Genomic DNA, 17,282 nt, shown 5'->3' with positions numbered 1-17,282 from the left:
TTTCCAAAAAATTCAAGAAAAATCCCTCAAAATACTTCAAGTCTCGTACAAATCCCAGAAAAATCCCACAAAATTCCAGAAACAGCCCACAAAATCTTCTCAATATCACCAAAAATTCTGGAAAAGCCCTAACAAAATTGCAGAAAGAATTTGGAGGGAATTTTCTTCGATTTTGTGGAAATTGGTGGAGATTTTGTGAGATGTCTGTGGAATTTTATAATGTTTTGAGAAGATTTAGGGAATTTTGTGGCATTTATCTGCAATTTTGTGGGGCTTTTCCAGAAGTTTTTGTGATATTGAGGAGATTTTGTGGGATGAGTCTGGTATTTTGTGGGATTTTTGTGGGATTTGGAGGAGACTTGAAGAATTTGGAGGGATATTTCTTGAATTTTTTGGAAATTGGTGGAGATTTTGTGAGATGGTTCTGGAATTTGGTGGGATATTGAGAAGATTTAAAGAATTGTGTGGGGCTTGTAGAGAATTTTGTGGGATTTGGAGGAGAGCTGAAGAATTTGGAGGGAATTTTCTTCAATTTTGTGGAAATTGGTGGAGATTTTGTGGGATGTCCGTGGAATTTTGTAATGTTTTGAGAAAATTTAGGGAATTTTGTGGCATTTTTCTGCAATTTTGTGGGGCTTTTCCAGAATTTTCGGTGCTATTGAGGAGATTTTGTGGGATTATTCTGGGATTTTGTGGGCCTTTTCAACGACTTTGTGTGGTTTTGAGGAGACTTGAAGAATTTTGAGGAATTTTTCTTAGATTTTGTGGAAACTTGTGGAGGTTTTGTGTGATTTTTGTGGAATTTCGCGGGATATTGAGGCGATTTAGGGATCTTGAGGGATTTTTCATGTATTTTGTGGGAATTTGTGGAGATTTGGTGGGATTTTTCTGGAATTCAGTTGGGTTTTGAGAAGATTTAGGGAATTTAGTGGGATTTTTCTTGGATTTTGTGGACATTTGTGGACATTTTGTGGGATGTTTGTGGAACTTTGAGGGACTATTCTGGAATTTTATGGGATTCTGCAGAGAATTGTCGAATTATCAGGGATTTTTCATGTATTTTGTGGGGATTTCTGGAGATTTGGTGGTTTTTTGTGAAATTTGGTCATGTTTTGAAAAGATTTAGGGAATTTTGTGGTGCTTTTCTTGAATTTTGTGGGAAACTGTGGTGATTTTATGGGGCGTTTCTGGAATTTGGTTGAGTTTTCAGAAGATTTAGGGAATTTTGTGGGATTTTTGTGGGATGTTCTGGCAATCGGTGGAGATTTTGTGTTGGGAAGGTAGAATTAGAAAGAAATTATAAATATGATTTTGTAGCCAGAAAGGCTAAGGAAGAAATACAAATGATAGCACGGTTTGAATAATTCAAAGAAACCAACCGGGCTGGTATGCCAGAACACATTCTTTCCTGCAATAAAACCAAGCTGAGACCCCTCATCCCAGCCTTATAAGGAAAGGTCTGAAGGACCCTGAGATAACTAAAAATATGCAAAAATAGCAATTTCTATAGGTTGTACACAAATGTTACTATATTAGTATACTTAGAAAGATTGGTTAGTTAAGGAATAGAATATTCAAAGGTATAGGTTATATAAGTAGTGGTATAGAAGAGCTCGGTCTTTTTTGCTCTCTTCTTCTCTCTCTTTTTTCTCTTGCTTGCTCCTTTTTTTCCGTCTCTCTTGCCCTCTCTTGTTCTCTCTCTATCTCTCTACCCCACGCCCTGAAATAAACTTCTAACACTTAACTCGATTATAGAGGTCTTTGCCGTGTCTCTGACCGTCCCAAGAAAGCGTCTCCTACAATTTTGTGGGACATTCCTGTGAATTGGTAGGGTTTTGAAATGATTTAGGGAGTTTTGTGGATCTTCTCTGGAATTTTGTGGGGATTTTTCTGGAACTCTGTGGGGATTTTTCTGGAATTCTGTGGGATTCTGAGGAGACCTGAAGAATTTTGAGGAATTCTTTTTAGATTTTGTGGTTATTTGTGGAGATTCTGTGGGATTTACCTGGAATTTTGTGGGCCTTTTCAAGGACTTTGTGTTGTTTTGAGGAGACTTGAAAAATTCTGAGAAATTTTTTTTAGATTTTGTAGAAACTTGTGGAGGTTTTGTGTGATTTTTGCGGAATTTTGTGGGATATTGAGGAGATTTAGGGAATTTTGTGGCATGTTCCTGGAATTTGGTATGGTTCTAAGGGGATTTAGGGAATTTTATGGAAACTTGTGTAGATTTTGTGGGATGTTTCTGGAAATTTATATAATTTTGAGAAGATTTTAGGATTTTTGTGGGATTTTTCAGGATTTTTGTGGATTTTTCTGTAATTAAGTGGATTTCTGAGGAGACTTGAAGAATTTTGAGGAATTTTTCTTAGATTTTGTGGAAAGTTGTGGAGGTTTTGTGTGATTTTTGTGGAATTTTGCGGGATATTGAGGCGATTTAGGGATCTTGAGGGATTTTTTCATGTATTTTGTGGGAATCTGTGGAGATTTGGTGTGATTTTTTTCTAGAATTTGGTCGTGTTTTGAGAAGATTTAGGGAATTTTTTGGGACTTCCCAGGAATTTTGTGGGATTTTTCTGGAATTAAGTGGATTTCTGAGGAGACTTGAAGAATTTTGAGGAATTTTTCTTAGATTTTTGTGGAAACTTGCACTGGTTTTGTGTGATTTTTGTGGAAGTTTGTGGGATATTGAGGAGATTTAGGGAATTTTGTGGCATGTTCCTGGAATTTGGTATGGTTTTAAGGGGATTTAGGGAATTTTGTGGGATTTTTCTTGAATTTTATGGAAACTTGTGTAGATTTTGTGGGATGTTTCTGGAATTTTTTAAGATTTTGAGAAGATTTTAGGATTTTTGTGGGATTTTTCAGGATTTTTGTGGATTTTTCTGGAATTCTGTGGGATTCTGAACAGACCTGAAGGATTTTGAGGAATTTTTTTTAGATTTTGTAGAACCTTGTGGAGGTTTTGTGTGATTTTTGAGGAATTTTGTGGGATATTGAGGCGATTTAGGGATCTTGAGGGTTTTTTCATGTATTGTGTGGGAATTTGTGGAGATTTGGTGGTATTTTTCGGGAAACCAGCTGGGTTTTGAAAAGATTTAGGGAATTTTTGTGGGATTTTTCCTGGAATTTTGTTGGATATTGGGGAGATTTTGTGGAATGTTTGTGGAAGTTTGAGGGACTTTTCTGGAATTGTGTGAGATTCTGCAGAGAATTGACGAATTATCAGGGATTTTTCATGTATTTCATAAGAATTTGTGGAGATTTGGAGGGATTTTTGAGGAATTTGGTCATGTTTTGAGAAGATTTAGGGATTTTTGTGGGATTTTTCAGGATTTTTGTGGATTTTTCTGGAATTCTGTGGATTTCTGAGGAGACCTGAAGAATTTTGAGGAATTTTTCTTAGATTTATGTCGCTCTGATTGGGAACGGCGATAAAGAACGACACTGGACTCTCCAGGGAGTCACAACACGAGAATTCCTTAGTTTATTGCTTTAGCCCTGTCTTATAGACAGATTTGTGGAAAGTACAGAAAAGAAACTCTTATTGGCTAGCAAAGTGCTACATTACCATCATTGGTCAGGGGCACTCTGCCCCCCTGACCATGTCCTGCAAGAGGAAAGAAGAGAACAGACAAACTGCCCCTGGCAGTTGTTTTCTGTCTCTGAGGATTGTTTTGAAATCCTCCTTTGAATTCCCAGGCTAGCTTCTCAGGCAGGACTGAGAGGCTATGGGCCTGCAGTCTCTGCAGCTCCCTGCAGCCTGTTCCAAAGTTAGCATCCATAGATTTTGTGGAAACTTGTGGAGGTTTTGTGTGATTTTTGTGGAATTTTGTGGGATATTGAGGAGATTTAGGGATCTTGAGAGATTTTTCATGTATTGTGTGAGAATTTGTGGAGATTTGGTGGGATTTTTTCTAGAATTTGGTTGTGTTTTGAGAAGATTTAGGGAATTTTTTAGGATTTTGTGGGAATCGGTGGAGATTTTGTGGGATGTTCCTGTGAATTGGTATGGTTTTGAGAAGATTTAGGGAATTTTGTGGGATTCTGAACAGACTTGAAGAATTTTGAGGAATTTTTCTTAGATTTTGTGGAAACTTGTAGTGGTTTTGTGTGATTTTTGTGGAATTTTGTGGGATATTGAGGCGATTTCGGGATCTTGAGAGATTTTTCATGTATTTTGTGGGAATTTGTGGAGATTTGGTGGGATTTTTTTCTAGAATTTGGTCATGTTTTGAAAAGATTTAGGGAATTTGGTTGGAATTTTCTGGGATTTTGTTGGATATTGAGGACATTATGTGGGATGTTTCTGGAATTTGGTGGTGCTTTTCTTGAATTTTGTGGGAAACTGTGGTGATTTTATGGGGCGTTTCTGGAATTTGGTCGAGTTTTCAGAAGATGTAGGGATTTTTGTGGGATTTTTGTGGGATGTTCTGGCAATCGGTGGAGATTTTGTGGGACATTCCTGTGACTTGGTAGGGTTTTGAAATGATTTAGGGAATTTTGTGGGACTTCTCTGGAATTTTGTGGGGATTTTTCTGGAATTGTGTGGGATTCTGAGGAGACCTGAAGAATTTTGAGGAATTCTTTTTAGATTTTGTGGTTATTTGTGGAGATTCTGTGGGATTTACCTGGAATTTTGTGGGCCTTTTCAAGGACTTTGTGTGGTTTTGAGGAGACTTGAAAAATTCTGAGAATTTTTTTTTAGATTTTGTAGAAACTTGTGGAGGTTTTGTGTGATTTTGGTGGAATTTTGTGGGATATTGAGGAGATTTAGGGATCTTGAGAGATTTTTCATGTATTTTGTGGGAATTTGTGGAGATTTGGTGGGATTTTTTCTAGAATTTGGTTGTGTTTTGAGAAGATTTAGGGAATTTTTTAGGATTTTGTGGGAATCGGTGGAGATTTTGTGGGATGTTCCTGTGAATTGGTATGGTTTTGAGGAGATTTAGGGAATTTTGTGGGATTCCGAACAGACTTGAAGAATTTTGAGGAATTTTTCTTAGATTTTGTGGAAACTTGTAGTGGTTTTGTGTGATTTTTGTGGAATTTTGCGGGATATTGAGGCGATTTCGGGATCTTGAGAGATTTTTCATGTATTTTGTGGGAATTTGTGGAGATTTGGTGGTATTTTTGTGAAATTTGGTCATGTTTTGAGAAGATTTAGGGAGTTTTGTGGGATGTTTCTGGAATTTGGTGGGGCTTTTCAGTAATTTTGTGGTGTTTTGAAAAGATTTAGGGAATTTTGTGGTGCTTTTCTTGAATTTTGTGGGAAACTGTGGTGATTTTATGGGGCGTTTCTGGAATTTGGTCGAGTTTTCAGAAGATGTAGGGATTTTTGTGGGATTTTTGTGGGATGTTCTGGCAATCGGTGGAGATTTTGTGGGACATTCCTGTGACTTGGTAGGGTTTTGAAATTATTTAGGGAATTTTGTGGGTCTTCTCTGGAATTTTGTGGGGATTTTTCTGGAATTCTGTGGGATTCTGAGGAGACCTGAAGGATTTTGAGGAATTCTTTTTAGATTTTGTAGAAACTTTTGGAGGTTTTGTGTGATTTTTGCGGAATTTTGTGGGATATTGAGGAGATTTAGGGAATTTTGTGGCATGTTCCTGGAATTTGGTATGGTTCTAAGGGGATTTAGGGAATTTTATGGAAACTTGTGTAGATTTTGTGGGATGTTTCTGGAAATTTATATAATTTTGAGAAGATTTTAGGATTTTTGTGGGATTTTTCAGGATTTTTGTGGATTTTTCTGGAATTAAGTGGATTTCTGAGGAGACTTGAAGAATTTTGAGGAATTTTTCCTTAGATTTTGTGGAAAGTTGTGGAGGTTTTGTGTGATTTTTGTGGAATTTTGCGGGATATTGAGGCGATTTAGGGATCTTGAGGGATTTTTTCATGTATTTTGTGGGAATCTGTGGAGATTTGGTGGGATTTTTTTCTAGAATTTGGTCGTGTTTTGAGAAGATTTAGGGAATTTTTTGGGACTTCCCAGGAATTTTGTAGGATTTTTCTGGAATTCTGTGGGATTCTGAAGAGACTTGAAGAATTTTGAGGAATTTTTCTTAGATTTTTGTGGAAACTTGCACTGGTTTTGTGTGATTTTTGTGGAAGTTTGTGGGATATTGAGGAGATTTAGGGAATTTTGTGGCATGTTCCTGGAATTTGGTATGGTTTTAAGGGGATTTAGGGAATTTTGTGGGATTTTTCTTGAATTTTATGGAAACTTGTGTAGATTTTGTGGGATGTTTCTGGAATTTTTTAAGATTTTGAGAAGATTTTAGGATTTTTGTGGGATTTTTCAGGATTTTTGTGGATTTTTCTGGAATTCTGTGGGATTCTGAACAGACCTGAAGGATTTTGAGGAATTTTTTTTAGATTTTGTAGAACCTTGTGGAGGTTTTGTGTGATTTTTGAGGAATTTTGTGGGATATTGAGGCGATTTAGGGATCTTGAGGGTTTTTTCATGTATTGTGTGGGAATTTGTGGAGATTTGGTGGTATTTTTCGGGAAACCAGCTGGGTTTTGAAAAGATTTAGGGAATTTTTGTGGGATTTTTCCTGGAATTTTGTTGGATATTGGGGAGATTTTGTGGAATGTTTGTGGAAGTTTGAGGGACTTTTCTGGAATTGTGTGAGATTCTGCAGAGAATTGACGAATTATCAGGGATTTTTCATGTATTTCATAAGAATTTGTGGAGATTTGGAGGGATTTTTGAGGAATTTGGTCATGTTTTGAGAAGATTTAGGGATTTTTGTGGGATTTTTCAGGATTTTTGTGGATTTTTCTGGAATTCTGTGGATTTCTGAGGAGACCTGAAGAATTTTGAGGAATTTTTCTTAGATTTATGTCGCTCTGATTGGGAACGGCGATAAAGAACGACACTGGACTCTCCAGGGAGTCACAACACGAGAATTCCTTAGTTTGTTGCTTTAGCCCTGTCTTATAGACAGATTTGTGGAAAGTACAGAAAAGAAACCCTTATTGGCTAGCAAAGTGCTACATTACCATCATTGGTCAGGGGCACTCTGCCCCCCTGACCATGTCCTGCAAGAGGAAAGAAGAGAACAGACAAACTGCCCCTGGCAGTTGTTTTCTGTCTCTGAGGATTGTTTTGAAATCCTCCTTTGAATTCCCAGGCTAGCTTCTCAGGCAGGACTGAGAGGCTATGGGCCTGCAGTCTCTGCAGCTCCCTGCAGCCTGTTCCAAAGTTAGCATCCATAGATTTTGTGGAAACTTGTGGAGGTTTTGTGTGATTTTTGTGGAATTTTGCGGGATATTGAGGAGATTTAGGGATCTTGAGAGATTTTTCATGTATTGTGTGAGAATTTGTGGAGATTTGGTGGGATTTTTTCTAGAATTTGGTTGTGTTTTGAGAAGATTTAGGGAATTTTTTAGGATTTTGTGGGAATCGGTGGAGATTTTGTGGGTTGTTCCTCTGAATTGGTATGGTTTTGAGGAGATTTAGGGAATTTTGTGGGATTCCGAACAGACTTGAAGAATTTTGAGGAATTTTTCTTGAATTTTGTGGAAACTTGTAGTGGTTTTGTGTGATTTTTGTGGAATTTTGTGGGATATTGAGGCGATTTCGGGATCTTGAGAGATTTTTCATGTATTTTGTGGGAATTTGTGGAGATTTGGTGGGATTTTTTTCTAGAATTAGGTCATGTTTTGAAAAGATTTAGGGAATTTGGTTGGAATTTTCTGGGATTTTGTTGGATATTGAGGACATTATGTGGGATGTTTCTGGAATTTGGTGGTGCTTTTCTTGAATTTTGTGGGAAACTGTGGTGATTTTATGGGGCGTTTCTGGAATTTGGTCGAGTTTTCAGAAGATGTAGGGATTTTTGTGGGATTTTTGTGGGATGTTCTGGCAATCGGTGGAGATTTTGTGGGACATTCCTGTGAATTGGTAGGGTTTTGAAATGATTTAGGGAATTTTGTGGGTCTTCTCTGGAATTTTGTGGGGATTTTTCTGGAATTGTGTGGGATTCTGAGGAGACCTGAAGAATTTTGAGGAATTCTTTTTAGATTTTGTGGTTATTTGTGGAGATTCTGTGGGATTTACCTGGAATTTTGTGGGCCTTTTCAAGGACTTTGTGTGGTTTTGAGGAGACTTGATAAATTCTGAGAATTTTTTTTTAGATTTTGTAGAAACTTGTGGAGGTTTTGTGTGATTTTGGTGGAATTTTGTGGGATATTGAGGAGATTTAGGGATCTTGAGAGATTTTTCATGTATTTTGTGGGAATTTGTGGAGATTTGGTGGTATTTTTGTGAAATTTGGTCATGTTTTGAGAAGATTTAGGGAGTTTTGTGGGATTTTTCTGGAATTTTGTTGGATATTGAGGGGATTTTGTGGGATGTTTCTGGAATTTGGTGGGGCTTTTCAGGAATTTTGTGGTGTTTTGAAAAGATTTAGGGAATTTTGTGGTGCTTTTCTTGAATTTTGTGGGAAACTGTGGTGATTTTATGGGGCGTTTCTGGAATTTGGTCAAGTTTTCAGAAGATGTAGGGATTTTTGTGGGATTTTTGTGGGATGTTCTGGCAATCGGTGGAGATTTTGTGGGACATTCCTGTGAATTGGTAGGGTTTTGAAATGATTTAGGGAATTTTGTGGGTCTTCTCTGGAATTTTGTGGGGATTTTTCTGGAATTGTGTGGGATTCTGAGGAGACCTGAAGAATTTTGAGGAATTCTTTTTAGATTTTGTGGTTATTTGTGGAGATTCTGTGGGATTTACCTGGAATTTTGTGGGCCTTTTCAAGGACTTTGTGTGGTTTTGAGGAGACTTGAAAAATTCTGAGAATTTTTTTTTAGATTTTGTAGAAACTTGTGGAGGTTTTGTGTGATTTTTGGTGGAATTTTGTGGGATATTGAGGAGATTTAGGGATCTTGAGAGATTTTTCATGTATTTTGTGGGAATTTGTGGAGATTTGGTGGGATTTTTTCTAGAATTTGGTTGTGTTTTGAGAAGATTTAGGGAATTTTTTAGGATTTTGTGGGAATCGGTGGAGATTTTGTGGGATGTTCCTGTGAATTGGTATGGTTTTGAGAAGATTTAGGGAATTTTGTGGGATTCCGAACAGACTTGAAGAATTTTGAGGAATTTTTCTTAGATTTTGTGGAAACTTGTAGTGGTTTTGTGTGATTTTTGTGGAATTTTGCGGGATATTGAGGCGATTTCGGGATCTTGAGAGATTTTTCATGTATTTTGTGGGAATTTGTGGAGATTTGGTGGTATTTTTGTGAAATTTGGTCATGTTTTGAGAAGATTTAGGGAGTTTTGTGGGATTTTTCTGGAATTTTGTTGGATATTGAGGGGATTTTGTGGGATGTTTCTGGAATTTGGTGGGGCTTTTCAGGAATTTTGTGGTGTTTTGAAAAGATTTAGGGAATTTTGTGGTGCTTTTCTTGAATTTTGTGGGAAACTGTGGTGATTTTATGGGGCGTTTCTGGAATTTGGTCAAGTTTTCAGAAGATGTAGGGATTTTTGTGGGATTTTTGTGGGATGTTCTGGCAATCGGTGGAGATTTTGTGGGACATTCCTGTGAATTGGTAGGGTTTTGAAATGATTTAGGGAATTTTGTGGGACTTCTCTGGAATTTTGTGGGGATTTTTCTGGAATTCTGTGGGATTCTGAGGAGACCTGAAGGATTTTGAGGAATTCTTTTTAGATTTTGTAGAAACTTGTGGAGGTTTTGTGTGATTTTTGCGGAATTTTGTGGGATATTGAGGAGATTTAGGGAATTTTGTGGCATGTTCCTGGAATTTGGTATGGTTCTAAGGGGATTTAGGGAATTTTATGGAAACTTGTGTAGATTTTGTGGGATGTTTCTGGAAATTTATATAATTTTGAGAAGATTTTAGGATTTTTGTGGGATTTTTCAGGATTTTTGTGGATTTTTCTGTAATTAAGTGGATTTCTGAGGAGACTTGAAGAATTTTGAGGAATTTTTCCTTAGATTTTGTGGAAAGTTGTGGAGGTTTTGTGTGATTTTTGTGGAATTTTGCGGGATCTTGAGGCGATTTAGGGATCTTGAGGGATTTTTTCATGTATTTTGTGGGAATCTGTGGAGATTTGGTGTGATTTTTTTCTAGAATTTGGTCGTGTTTTGAGAAGATTTAGGGAATTTTTTGGGACTTCCCAGGAATTTTGTAGGATTTTTCTGGAATTCTGTGGGATTCTGAAGAGACTTGAAGAATTTTGAGGAATTTTTCTTAGATTTTTGTGGAAACTTGCACTGGTTTTGTGTGATTTTTGTGGAAGTTTGTGGGATATTGAGGAGATTTAGGGAATTTTGTGGCATGTTCCTGGAATTTGGTATGGTTTTAAGGGGATTTAGGGAATTTTGTGGGATTTTTCTTGAATTTTATGGAAACTTGTGTAGATTTTGTGGGATGTTTCTGGAATTTTTTAAGATTTTGAGAAGATTTTAGGATTTTTGTGGGATTTTTCAGGATTTTTGTGGATTTTTCTGGAATTCTGTGGGATTCTGAACAGACCTGAAGGATTTTGAGGAATTTTTTTTAGATTTTGTAGAACCTTGTGGAGGTTTTGTGTGATTTTTGAGGAATTTTGTGGGATATTGAGGCGATTTAGGGATCTTGAGGGTTTTTTCATGTATTGTGTGGGAATTTGTGGAGATTTGGTGGTATTTTTCGGGAAACCAGCTGGGTTTTGAAAAGATTTAGGGAATTTTTGTGGGATTTTTCCTGGAATTTTGTTGGATATTGGGGAGATTTTGTGGAATGTTTGTGGAAGTTTGAGGGACTTTTCTGGAATTGTGTGAGATTCTGCAGAGAATTGACGAATTATCAGGGATTTTTCATGTATTTCATAAGAATTTGTGGAGATTTGGAGGGATTTTTGAGGAATTTGGTCATGTTTTGAGAAGATTTAGGGATTTTTGTGGGATTTTTCAGGATTTTTGTGGATTTTTCTGGAATTCTGTGGATTTCTGAGGAGACCTGAAGAATTTTGAGGAATTTTTCTTAGATTTATGTCGCTCTGATTGGGAACGGCGATAAAGAACGACACTGGACTCTCCAGGGAGTCACAACACGAGAATTCCTTAGTTTGTTGCTTTAGCCCTGTCTTATAGACAGATTTGTGGAAAGTACAGAAAAGAAACTCTTATTGGCTAGCAAAGTGCTACATTACCATCATTGGTCAGGGGCACTCTGCCCCCCTGACCATGTCCTGCAAGAGGAAAGAAGAGAACAGACAAACTGCCCCTGGCAGTTGTTTTCTGTCTCTGAGGATTGTTTTGAAATCCTCCTTTGAATTCCCAGGCTAGCTTCTCAGGCAGGACTGAGAGGCTATGGGCCTGCAGTCTCTGCAGCTCCCTGCAGCCTGTTCCAAAGTTAGCATCCATAGATTTTGTGGAAACTTGTGGAGGTTTTGTGTGATTTTTGTGGAATTTTGCGGGATATTGAGGAGATTTAGGGATCTTGAGAGATTTTTCATGTATTGTGTGAGAATTTGTGGAGATTTGGTGGGATTTTTTCTAGAATTTGGTTGTGTTTTGAGAAGATTTAGGGAATTTTTTAGGATTTTGTGGGAATCGGTGGAGATTTTGTGGGATGTTCCTGTGAATTGGTATGGTTTTGAGAAGATTTAGGGAATTTTGTGGGATTCCGAACAGACTTGAAGAATTTTGAGGAATTTTTCTTGAATTTTGTGGAAACTTGTAGTGGTTTTGTGTGATTTTTGTGGAATTTTGTGGGATATTGAGGCGATTTCGGGATCTTGAGAGATTTTTCATGTATTTTGTGGGAATTTGTGGAGATTTGGTGGGATTTTTTTCTAGAATTAGGTCATGTTTTGAAAAGATTTAGGGAATTTGGTTGGAATTTTCTGGAATTTTGTTGGATATTGAGGACATTATGTGGGATGTTTCTGGAATTTGGTGGTGCTTTTCTTGAATTTTGTGGGAAACTGTGGTGATTTTATGGGGCGTTTCTGGAATTTGGTCGAGTTTTCAGAAGATGTAGGGATTTTTGTGGGATTTTTGTGGGATGTTCTGGCAATCGGTGGAGATTTTGTGGGACATTCCTGTGACTTGGTAGGGTTTTGAAATGATTTAGGGAATTTTGTGGGTCTTCTCTGGAATTTTGTGGGGATTTTTCTGGAATTGTGTGGGATTCTGAGGAGACCTGAAGAATTTTGAGGAATTCTTTTTAGATTTTGTGGTTATTTGTGGAGATTCTGTGGGATTTACCTGGAATTTTGTGGGCCTTTTCAAGGACTTTGTGTGGTTTTGAGGAGACTTGAAAAATTCTGAGAATTTTTTTTTAGATTTTGTAGAAACTTGTGGAGGTTTTGTGTGATTTTTGGTGGAATTTTGTGGGATATTGAGGAGATTTAGGGATCTTGAGAGATTTTTCATGTATTTTGTGGGAATTTGTGGAGATTTGGTGGGATTTTTTCTAGAATTTGGTTGTGTTTTGAGAAGATTTAGGGAATTTTTTAGGATTTTGTGGGAATCGGTGGAGATTTTGTGGGATGTTCCTGTGAATTGGTATGGTTTTGAGAAGATTTAGGGAATTTTGTGGGATTCCGAACAGACTTGAAGAATTTTGAGGAATTTTTCTTAGATTTTGTGGAAACTTTTAGTGGTTTTGTGTGATTTTTGTGGAATTTTGCGGGATATTGAGGCGATTTCGGGATCTTGAGGGATTTTTCATGTATTTTGTGGGAATTTGTGGAGATTTGGTGGTATTTTTGTGAAATTTGGTCATGTTTTGAGAAGATTTAGGGAGTTTTGTGGGATTTTTCTGGAATTTTGTTGGATATTGAGGGGATTTTGTGGGATGTTTCTGGAATTTGGTGGGGCTTTTCAGGAATTTTGTGGTGTTTTGAAAAGATTTAGGGAATTTTGTGGTGCTTTTCTTGAATTTTGTGGGAAACTGTGGTGATTTTATGGGGCGTTTCTGGAATTTGGTCAAGTTTTCAGAAGATGTAGGGATTTTTGTGGGATTTTTGTGGGATGTTCTGGCAATCGGTGGAGATTTTGTGGGACATTCCTGTGAATTGGTAGGGTTTTGAAATGATTTAGGGAATTTTGTGGGACTTCTCTGGAATTTTGTGGGGATTTTTCTGGAATTCTGTGGGATTCTGAGGAGACCTGAAGGATTTTGAGGAATTCTTTTTAGATTTTGTAGAAACTTGTGGAGGTTTTGTGTGATTTTTGCGGAATTTTGTGGGATATTGAGGAGATTTAGGGAATTTTGTGGCATGTTCCTGGAATTTGGTATGGTTCTAAGGGGATTTAGGGAATTTTATGGAAACTTGTGTAGATTTTGTGGGATGTTTCTGGAAATTTATATAATTTTGAGAAGATTTTAGGATTTTTGTGGGATTTTTCAGGATTTTTGTGGATTTTTCTGGAATTAAGTGGATTTCTGAGGAGACTTGAAGAATTTTGAGGAATTTTTCCTTAGATTTTGTGGAAAGTTGTGGAGGTTTTGTGTGATTTTTGTGGAATTTTGCGGGATCTTGAGGCGATTTAGGGATCTTGAGGGATTTTTTCATGTATTTTGTGGGAATCTGTGGAGATTTGGTGTGATTTTTTTCTAGAATTTGGTCGTGTTTTGAGAAGATTTAGGGAATTTTTTGGGACTTCCCAGGAATTTTGTAGGATTTTTCTGGAATTCTGTGGGATTCTGAAGAGACTTGAAGAATTTTGAGGAATTTTTCTTAGATTTTTGTGGAAACTTGCACTGGTTTTGTGTGATTTTTGTGGAAGTTTGTGGGATATTGAGGAGATTTAGGGAATTTTGTGGCATGTTCCTGGAATTTGGTATGGTTTTAAGGGGATTTAGGGAATTTTGTGGGATTTTTCTTGAATTTTATGGAAACTTGTGTAGATTTTGTGGGATGTTTCTGGAATTTTTTAAGATTTTGAGAAGATTTTAGGATTTTTGTGGGATTTTTCAGGATTTTTGTGGATTTTTCTGGAATTCTGTGGGATTCTGAACAGACCTGAAGGATTTTGAGGAATTTTTTTTAGATTTTGTAGAACCTTGTGGAGGTTTTGTGTGATTTTTGAGGAATTTTGTGGGATATTGAGGCGATTTAGGGATCTTGAGGGTTTTTTCATGTATTGTGTGGGAATTTGTGGAGATTTGGTGGTATTTTTCGGGAAACCAGCTGGGTTTTGAAAAGATTTAGGGAATTTTTGTGGGATTTTTCCTGGAATTTTGTTGGATATTGGGGAGATTTTGTGGAATGTTTGTGGAAGTTTGAGGGACTTTTCTGGAATTGTGTGAGATTCTGCAGAGAATTGACGAATTATCAGGGATTTTTCATGTATTTCATAAGAATTTGTGGAGATTTGGAGGGATTTTTGAGGAATTTGGTCATGTTTTGAGAAGATTTAGGGATTTTTGTGGGATTTTTCAGGATTTTTGTGGATTTTTCTGGAATTCTGTGGATTTCTGAGGAGACCTGAAGAATTTTGAGGAATTTTTCTTAGATTTATGTCGCTCTGATTGGGAACGGCGATAAAGAACGACACTGGACTCTCCAGGGAGTCACAACACGAGAATTCCTTAGTTTGTTGCTTTAGCCCTGTCTTATAGACAGATTTGTGGAAAGTACAGAAAAGAAACTCTTATTGGCTAGCAAAGTGCTACATTACCATCATTGGTCAGGGGCACTCTGCCCCCCTGACCATGTCCTGCAAGAGGAAAGAAGAGAACAGACAAACTGCCCCTGGCAGTTGTTTTCTGTCTCTGAGGATTGTTTTGAAATCCTCCTTTGAATTCCCAGGCTAGCTTCTCAGGCAGGACTGAGAGGCTATGGGCCTGCAGTCTCTGCAGCTCCCTGCAGCCTGTTCCAAAGTTAGCATCCATAGATTTTGTGGAAACTTGTGGAGGTTTTGTGTGATTTTTGTGGAATTTTGCGGGATATTGAGGAGATTTAGGGATCTTGAGAGATTTTTCATGTATTGTGTGAGAATTTGTGGAGATTTGGTGGGATTTTTGTGAAATTTGGTCATGTTTTGAGAAGATTTAGGGAGTTTTGTGGGATTTTTCTGGAATTTTGTTGGATATTGAGGGGATTTTGTGGGATGTTTCTGGAATTTGGTGGGGCTTTTCAGGAATTTTGTGGTGTTTTGAAAAGATTTAGGGAATTTTGTGGTGCTTTTCTTGAATTTTGTGGGAAACTGTGGTGATTTTATGGGGCGTTTCTGGAATTTGGTCGAGTTTTCAGAAGATGTAGGGATTTTTGTGGGATTTTTGTGGGATGTTCTGGCAATCGGTGGAGATTTTGTGGGACATTCCTGTGAATTGGTAGGGTTTTGAAATGATTTAGGGAATTTTGTGGGACTTCTCTGGAATTTTGTGGGGATTTTTCTGGAATTCTGTGGGATTCTGAGGAGACCTGAAGGATTTTGAGGAATTCTTTTTAGATTTTGTAGAAACTTGTGGAGGTTTTGTGTGATTTTTGCGGAATTTTGTGGGATATTGAGGAGATTTAGGGAATTTTGTGGCATGTTCCTGGAATTTGGTATGGTTCTAAGGGGATTTAGGGAATTTTATGGAAACTTGTGTAGATTTTGTGGGATGTTTCTGGAAATTTATATAATTTTGAGAAGATTTTAGGATTTTTGTGGGATTTTTCAGGATTTTTGTGGATTTTTCTGTAATTAAGTGGATTTCTGAGGAGACTTGAAGAATTTTGAGGAATTTTTCCTTAGATTTTGTGGAAAGTTGTGGAGGTTTTGTGTGATTTTTGTGGAATTTTGCGGGATCTTGAGGCGATTTAGGGATCTTGAGGGATTTTTTCATGTATTTTGTGGGAATCTGTGGAGATTTGGTGTGATTTTTTTCTAGAATTTGGTCGTGTTTTGAGAAGATTTAGGGAATTTTTTGGGACTTCCCAGGAATTTTGTAGGATTTTTCTGGAATTCTGTGGGATTCTGAAGAGACTTGAAGAATTTTGAGGAATTTTTCTTAGATTTTTGTGGAAACTTGCACTGGTTTTGTGTGATTTTTGTGGAAGTTTGTGGGATATTGAGGAGATTTAGGGAATTTTGTGGCATGTTCCTGGAATTTGGTATGGTTTTAAGGGGATTTAGGGAATTTTGTGGGATTTTTCTTGAATTTTATGGAAACTTGTGTAGATTTTGTGGGATGTTTCTGGAATTTTTTAAGATTTTGAGAAGATTTTAGGATTTTTGTGGGATTTTTCAGGATTTTTGTGGATTTTTCTGGAATTCTGTGGGATTCTGAACAGACCTGAAGGATTTTGAGGAATTTTTTTTAGATTTTGTAGAACCTTGTGGAGGTTTTGTGTGATTTTTGAGGAATTTTGTGGGATATTGAGGCGATTTAGGGATCTTGAGGGTTTTTTCATGTATTGTGTGGGAATTTGTGGAGATTTGGTGGTATTTTTCGGGAAACCAGCTGGGTTTTGAAAAGATTTAGGGAATTTTTGTGGGATTTTTCCTGGAATTTTGTTGGATATTGGGGAGATTTTGTGGAATGTTTGTGGAAGTTTGAGGGACTTTTCTGGAATTGTGTGAGATTCTGCAGAGAATTGACGAATTATCAGGGATTTTTCATGTATTTCATAAGAATTTGTGGAGATTTGGAGGGATTTTTGAGGAATTTGGTCATGTTTTGAGAAGATTTAGGGATTTTTGTGGGATTTTTCAGGATTTTTGTGGATTTTTCTGGAATTCTGTGGATTTCTGAGGAGACCTGAAGAATTTTGAGGAATTTTTCTTAGATTTATGTCGCTCTGATTGGGAACGGCGATAAAGAACGACACTGGACTCTCCAGGGAGTCACAACACGAGAATTCCTTAGTTTGTTGCTTTAGCCCTGTCTTATAGACAGATTTGTGGAAAGTACAGAAAAGAAACTCTTATTGGCTAGCAAAGTGCTACATTACCATCATTGGTCAGGGGCACTCTGCCCCCCTGACCATGTCCTGCAAGAGGAAAGAAGAGAACAGACAAACTGCCCCTGGCAGTTGTTTTCTGTCTCTGAGGATTGTTTTGAAATCCTCCTTTGAATTCCCAGGCTAGCTTCTCAGGCAGGACTGAGAGGCTATGGGCCTGCAGTCTCTGCAGCTCCCTGCAGCCTGTTCCAAAGTTAGCATCCATAGATTTTGTGGAAACTTGTGGAGGTTTTGTGTGATTTTTGTGGAATTTTGCGGGATATTGAGGAGATTTAGGGATCTTGAGAGATTTTTCATGTATTGTGTGAGAATTTGTGGAGATTTGGTGGGATTTTTTCTAGAATTTGGTTGTGTTTTGAGAAGATTTAGGGA

The sequence above is a fragment of the Cyanistes caeruleus genome, chromosome 8, assembly GCF_971803275.1.
Source record: "Cyanistes caeruleus chromosome 8, bCyaCae1.hap1.1, whole genome shotgun sequence".
Lineage (NCBI taxonomy): Eukaryota > Metazoa > Chordata > Aves > Passeriformes > Paridae > Cyanistes > Cyanistes caeruleus.
This window is presented reverse-complemented; position numbering follows the sequence as displayed.